Raw genomic sequence first — 7,881 nt, 5'->3', positions numbered from 1 at the left:
GCCCTGCCCTGAAGATGAGTGGAACCCGCCTCCCGGCAGCCCAGTGAGACTAAATCTGGGATTCCTTGGGTCCCACTTTGTGCACAAGTCCCAGAAGAGAGGGGTTGGGGGCAAACATGCAGAAACCTGACCTCAGAAGCAGGGTCCGTGCAAAAGCCCCTGTCAGGAGGCCCATTCACTGGAGGGGGTGGTCGGTAAAAAGGCCTGAGTCACTCGTCCTGGGAAACGGGTGGGTTATAGCTCCCAAAACTGACGTCAACTTGAGATTCCGTGGCTTTCATGTGGTTCACTGGGCCTTTTACAATTTAATAAAATTCAGTTTGTTAATGTTATAAACTTTCAATCTCAGTTTCTTATACATTCAACCTACAAAGTTTAATATTCTGTTTCTTCATCACTTTTAAAGAGTTTTTAATTCACATTTGATTCCATTTATAGACCTAGACAAGCTCCTACAAACATTTTTAATTGTATAATATTAATACATTCAATCCATCGAAGCTGGAGCCCCAGGAGATCTCTGAGCCAATCCAATGTTGTGTGTACACAGTAAGATTTCAACTTCAAATCACACATTGAATTCAATTTCTCATCACATGTTTTACATTGTTTTTCCAAGGCTGACCTCTCAGACATCCACAATCCCTCATCCCAAGCTCCTGGAAATGAGTGTTTAGCAATTCAGAGTATATTGATTTTAGGAGTTGGTATCCATTTCCACAGATGCTGTGATGCCCAGCAGCAGCCAGCAACGGAGAACACACAATGACTGTTTCTGCCTCAAGATATTAGAATATTCACTCCAAGTGAGACAAAAATTATTATAAATTTTCCCTATCTGAAAAACAGAAAGACATCCCATTTGTAAAGCATCAAAAACAATAAAGTCCAGGAATAAATTTAATCAAGAAGATGAAAAATCTGGACACTGAAAATTATGAGGCACTGGTGAAAGAAACTGAAGACAGAAATAAATGTTCACAGATCAGAAGATTTAATATATAAATAAACACAAAAAAGCCCCCGTGAGATATCACCTCACACCTGCCAGAAAAGGCAAGGGAAAAAAAGTGTCAGCAAGGATGTGGAGAAAAGGAAACTTTCATGCATTGTTGGTGGGAATGTACATTGGTACAGCTGCTATGAAAACAGTATGGAGGTTCCTCAAGAAATTAAAAACAGAACTACTGTGTGACCCAGCAACTCCACTTCTGGGTATTTATCCAAAGGAAATGAAAACACCCTCAAAGGGACATGTGAACCCACGTGTTCACAGCAGCACCACTGACAACAGATGCAACCTGAGCGTCCATCAGCGGGTGATGGGTACAAGGATTCTCCCCCACCGACCCCTGTTCTCTCTGTCACACACGCACACACACACACACACACACACACACACACACACACACGGCAACATCATTCAGTGATAAAAAAAAAGAAGGAAATTCTGCCATTTCTAGAACATGGATGAACCTCGAAGGCATCACACTCAGTGAAATAAGCCACACGGAGAAACTCTCTCTGACTGTAGGCACTCAGTTATCTGTGGAATCTAAAAAGCCCAGGTTGTAAAGACAGACAGTAGTACTGTGGCAAGCAGGGCCTGGGGGAGTTGGTCAAATGATTCCTACAGATCTGGAAATCAGATGTGCAGTTGTGAGTCCTGGGCTCGAATGCACAGCCTGGCGACTGCAGCTCAGGATACTGTGTGTGAAGTCGAAAGTTGCTCAGGAAGGAGGTGTGAAATTTCATTACACACAGAGAAAATGCAACTGTGTGAGGCGATGCCAGTGCTAGCTAGCCCTGCTGTGGGAGTCACCCCGCAGTAGGCAAGTGTATCAGTTCACCACGTCACACTCCTTCAGCTGAGTTACCTGTCACCGGCGTCTCAGTAAACATGGAGAAGAAACTGGGGGGGTCCCAGGACTCGCTGTCAGCAGGAGCCAGAGGGCGGGGGCCTGTGAGCGCCTGTGTTTGGGGTGCCCCCTAGTGGAAGCCAGCATCCTGCCTCTTCCCCCTTTGTGCAAGGTTTGGGTCTGGGGGTGTGGATCCAGCTCCTGAGGGGCCCCTAGCCCTGGACTCTAAGAATTGGCTGCCCCTCAGGACCGGCAGGGCTGGGAGGGGGAGTCTGTCATGACTGTCCACATCAGAACTCTCAGCCCCTGGTGTGAGGAAACAGTTTATCACAACAAACCACGGGGGACTTCCCTGGTGGTCCAGGGTTTGAGAGTCCACCTCCCAGTGCAGGGGACATGGGTTCGGTCCCTGGCGGGGGAACTAAGATCTCACATACCTTAGGGAAATACAGCCCCACAAGAGCCGATGTGCCACGACTACTGGGCATGTACTCTCTGGAGCTCCAGAGCCACAGCAAAGGGAAAAAAAAGCATGGTTACGAAATTCTTCCATTTCAGCAATAAAGTATTCTAGAAAAATTTAAAAATTAAGCAAAAAGCAGATGTCCCTCAACACCTCTGATGCACCAAGTCCCAGGAAAGCTCTGGGTCCCCAGACCCCCAGCCCCTCGGAGTGGAGGTGTGGGAGCAGCTCCCACGGTTCCCCAGCTCCCAATGCTGTCAAACCCTTGGCTCCCTGTCCACTGATGCCAAACAGAAATATGCAGACAGAGTCTGGAGGAAGTAGAGAAGAGTAGCTTTATTATCTGTGCCAGGCAAGATGGAAACACAGCAGGCTAGTGCCTCAAGAACTGTGCCCCCTTTTCTCAGGAATAGGGAGAGGTTTTATAATCCTCTTGAAGGTCTCATGTTTTTTATTCTCTTGCTAAGTATCAAAACAGCCACAGCTGGTATCAGGCAGCAGCCGGGTCTGGTGTCCATGAAGTTATTGGCCCCGATCTTCTTTCTGAAATGCAGGATGCTACAAAGAGAGAGTATGGGGAGAAGCATGCTAGGTCCAGAGCATAATCTACATGGCTGCTGCTGCTGCTAAGTCGCTTCAGTCGTGTCTGACTCTGTGCAACCCCATAGACGGCAGCCCACCAGGCTCCTCTGTCCCTGGGATTCTCTAGGCAAGAATACTGGAGTGGGTTGCCATTTCCTTCTCCAATGCATGCATGCATGCTAAGTCACTTCAGTTGTGTCTGATCTGTGACCCCATGGACTACAGCCCACCAGGCTCCTCTGTCCATGGGATTCTCCAGGCAAGAATACTGGAGTGGGTTGCCATTTCCTGCTCCAAATCTACATGGAATCAGAGAGTAATGAGCTTTGTGAAGGACAAGTCCAGCGACAAGTGTTTGTTAGTAGTAAAAGCTAAACTGCTTACCTCTTGCAGGTCTGTCAGGCTGGTATGTGCCAAAGGCTGTTCATTCCTGTTTTTGCTGCAACAGCAGCTGCGTTTGTCCCATCCCTGGCCCTCTCCTCTTCCTCTGAGGAAACCAGTCCTTAGACGTGGGACCCATCCTGTGACCTCATTTGACTTGTTCACACCTGCAAAAACTTACTTACAAGTAAGGCCCCCATCCACAGGCCAGGCTGAAGAACTGAATGTGTCTTTTCTGGAAACACATGACCCCTGAGGATGGGGGAAATGGTTGCTGGCCTTCCCCCTGGAGCTGGGGCCTGCTGTAGGGGCCCCCGGGACATGTGGACTTTCCCTTCCCTTCCCTGATGTGGGGACTGGACATGTTACTCCAGCACAAGAGCAAAACAGCTCTGTCCAAAGGCCTTCCCCTCCCCTGGATGTCGACCAACCCTGTCCCTGACACCCAACCTGCTTCCTCCCACCTTTCCTTGACCACCCGGCCGAGGCCTCAGCGCCGGCCAGCACCCAGGCCTGGCAGCAAGGGAGGGTGCCTGCTCTGACGACCCTTCCCCACTGTTGGTCATGAGCCTCAGGGAAACTCCCCCTTCAGGAACCCAAGGCCCACACAGAGAGGGAAGGAGTGAGAACCCGCGGCTCTGAGTTCAGAGCTTGAAGCTACGTCTATCAGCTCTCCCAGAGTGAAGAACTGGGGTCCTAAGAGCCCTATATCTGAAAAATCCACTAACCAGGCTGGTGTTGACGCCACAGGCCTGCACTGCCCGGGGCTGACAGCTGGTGGCTCAGACCCCGGCCACAAGAGGCAGGAGCCACCGTGTCCCTGGTCTATGGCTGACGCCCGGGGTGGGATGGGAGGTGGGCTCCTCACTGGGACTACCTGAACCTTTGACTGGTCAGCTGCCCCCTCCAGACAGAGCCTGGGGCCTCCAGGAGTCTCCATGGAGCCTCAGGCTTGAGGCTCCTGGAAGTTAAATCCCCAGAGGGTGCCAGCCTAGGGAGCCACAGCCTCGCCAGTTAACCAGGACTGGGTCCTCTCACCCTGGGCTCGGCGGCTGTTATAGGTCTGGGTCGGGGAGAGTCTGTGCTGGGCAAGGGTCCCGGGTGCCCTCATTCGGGAGTAGGGCTCTTGCCCACGGCCCCCTGTGCCCAAGGTCCTATGCCTAGCATCTGACAGCCCTGCTGCCCACACCAATCACAGCACTTAAATTTCCTGCTCAGCTTTGTCTCCACAGCAGAGGAAAGAGCAGGCCGGAGCTTCAGGGTTCTGCTCCCTCGGCCCACAGTTGACTCTGAGGATTCAAGGGTGGGGGCCTGGGCCAGGAGTCCTCCCCCACACAGGGCCACTCCGACAGCCACAATTAGGGATGCTCAGAACAAGGAAAGGACACCCTGCTCCCTCCGGAAATGGATATTTATTTACCAACAGGTGTTTTGTCTCAGGCCCAGTACATCACCCGCCATGCAGTCCTTACAAGAACGTGCAAAGCCAACTACCCCCAAAATGTGGTGGCTTAGCATACCAGCAAACACGGACGAACTCATTCCATTTCTAGAGGTCAGGAATACAGGAAAGAATTGCGATGGTCCCAGTGATGTCTCTCCCGAAAGTCCAGGAAGGTGTTATGGGTTCTGGTGAGCCCCTGTTCAGACAGCAAGGGACCAGGACAGCCCTGTGTGTGTCCATAACTGAGCCTTGGAGACACACAACACCAAGGCTGCCTGGATTCACGGGGAAGCACTATACACCCCGCTTCTCCAGGGGAGGGTCAGTCAAGGACTTCAGGGTCAGCCTGGTTCGATCCCTGGTTTGGGAAGATACCCTGGAAGAAGCAATGGCAATCCACTCCAGTATTCTTGCCTGGAGAATACCATGGACAGAGTAGCCTGGCAAGGTACAGTCTGTGGGGTCACAGGGTTGGACATCACTGAGAGACTAACACGCTTACTTTTCATGCCCTCAAGTGAAGCAAGGGGTCACGTGCAGGCTGAGGAGAGCAGGACCAGGTGTCCAACTTGACTCTGGACTGGTGCTTAAGTCATCAGCCACTGCAGGTTTACACGAATCCCAAGCCCACCCTGCAAGAAGGAGCTGCTCCAAGAAACATGCTGGAGCAACCTCTGAAGACAGTCAGGCCCAGGTGCCTCCCACAGCAGCCCCAGTCCGTGGCACACCTTCGGTCGGCTTGCTCTGAACCCCACAGATTCCACGTGCAATTGTTGTGAGCAAGAGTGAGGCTGCATCCCCAGGAGGGGTGGTGCCGAAGAGCTAGGGGCTGGCATCTCGTCTGCAGGTCTCCACACCAGCTGCCAGGACTTCTGACCACCCTGTCTGGGGCTTCCCTCTCTAGGAGCCCATCTGGATTCCAGAGCCTTGATGGATGGCCTTGCATTGAAAGGTGAAAATCCAGAAATTGCATGGGGCTGGTGGGTCTTGCTTCTGCCACTGCCAGCTGTGTGACTCAGGGCAAGTTACTCAACTGTTCTGAGCTTTGCTTCCCTTGTCTGTGAACTGGGAATATTTGCCGTCCTTGTGGGCCAGTATCTGTGGGTGGCAAGAGACAGAAGCCCCGTCTCTGACCCCAGTTGGTCTGAGCAGAAAGGGAGGAGCCAGGTCCCCATACCCCGGCACCATTGCTTTGTCCACCTCCTCTGTGCCAGCTTCCCTCCCAGGCAGGCCCTGCCCATGTGGCAGCAGTGGTCACCAGCTGCTCCTGGTGCCCATTCAGCAGCTTAGCAACTGGCAGAAAAGTCGCAGAACCCAGTCCTTTTGGCCATCCAGGTGGAGTGCCCACCGGAGCCAATCACTGTGTCCAGGGACAGCACACTCGCTGAGTGGCCAGGCCTGCATCATGTCTACCCTGGGATTCAGACAGTGGTCCAGGCCCATTAAATATATGGACTGGGAGATGGGCCCCCAGAGGAGGGCAGGGCTGCTGTTACCAAGGAGGTGAGAGTGGTTGGTGCACATCTGAACCACCCTGGACCATAATCAATTCATTATTTTATTGCCTCTGGGCAGAGCTGGCTGCCTTCTTGGGCTGGGCGCTGGCTGGAAAACTCCTCACGTCCTTACAGCTGAGCTGGCTGATGCCTTCCTGCCCCCACCCCCCCAGCGGCTGCCCTTCACCTGCACATGCCCAGCCGAGCCGCCCACAGGCCAGGTCCCATGGCTGCCTCCCGTGGTCCTTCCATCCACACCTGCTCTGGCCCCAGGAGGGCATCCCCTAAAAGCGGCCCTGACCCTGATTCCACTCCTCTCCAGGGCGGAAGGGAGAGGCTGGGACCTTGAACCTTGGCCCCTCCCTGCCACACGTGCTCTGAAAGAGGCTACAGCCCATTGAGGCTGCAGCTCCCCCCATGGGCCATCACTGCCGCCACTGCTGTGCATGGACCCCCATTCCCCCATTTTTCTTGGCTTCTGCCTCCCCAGGGATCTCAGCTGACCAGCTCCTCCTGCTGGCTTTGCCCCTGAGCAGTGCCCAGGAACTGTCTGAGGCTTTCTGCTCCTGAAAGGGCAGCCCAGTCATACGAGACTGAGTGGCTGGGTTCTGCTGACACTGGCCCTCCCTCCTTAGGGCCACAGTGTCCCCCAGCCTGCATTCCTGCTGCCTCCCAGATGGGGGGGGGGGGGGCTGCATCTCTGGTGTCCTCTCACCCTCGAAGAGACCAAAATCAGCCCTTCCAGAATTCAGCGGTAGCCAGGTTACCATGGCGATGCCCATTATCCCCGCTGAACAGAAGATGAATCAGGAGCTAAAAATAGGCCCCCAGAGTGGATGGATGGACGGATGGATAGAGGCAGGGGTGGGTGGGCCTGCATTCAGGGTCGGAACAGTCTGTTTTTCCCAAACAAGATAATTTAGGGGGAAATCTCAACCAGAAACCCATACCCACAGAGCTGGGAGGTACTGCAAGTGGTGCCCCCTTCCCTGACAGAAGCATAAAGCACGCAGCGCCCAGTAGGTCCTCATAAAGCCCAGGGCTTGGAGCCCTCTCCACCTGAGCCCGGCTGGTAAAGACTTCAGGCAGGGAACAGGGGAGGCTCTTGGCTTGGGGTGGCTGTTGCACCGACTGGCCCTTCCCAGAGTGGAGCACTGCCCCCTGCGCCCTTTCATTCCCAGGAGGGCCCTTGGTTCAGTCCAGGAAGGACCTGGGGAACCTGCCGAGAAGCTCCCTATTCTAGTGCGGGGCTCCAGGGCACAGAAACACCAGGCCCCACCCCTCCAGTGGGGTGCAGTCCTCTGCTGCGGTGGGGGGAGCAGTGAAGGGACAAAGCCACGGCAAGGACAAGACACTTTATTCTGTCTAAGTCCCCTCCCCCACCCCCGCAGACCCCACAGACAGAGAGACAAGGGCGGATGCAGCTGGGACCAGGAGGAATCTGGCTGCAGGGACAGGTGTCTGGGGGACCGGGGTTTTCTCAGAGACAGGGCACTGTCTGCTGACTCTCCCCAGTGAAGATCAGAAGCAAAGGAGTTGTCTCCCAGGCCCCTCCCCACCCACCAGGCTGGGGCAGGGTTAGGCGTGCCCATGGGACCTCTTCACCCTTCAGCCCACCAGGCATCAGGGTCACAGGAGCCGAGGGTGGGCCTGGGC

Source organism: Budorcas taxicolor, chromosome 18, assembly GCF_023091745.1.
Source record: "Budorcas taxicolor isolate Tak-1 chromosome 18, Takin1.1, whole genome shotgun sequence".
In the NCBI taxonomy this organism is placed as follows: domain Eukaryota; kingdom Metazoa; phylum Chordata; class Mammalia; order Artiodactyla; family Bovidae; genus Budorcas; species Budorcas taxicolor.
This window is presented reverse-complemented; position numbering follows the sequence as displayed.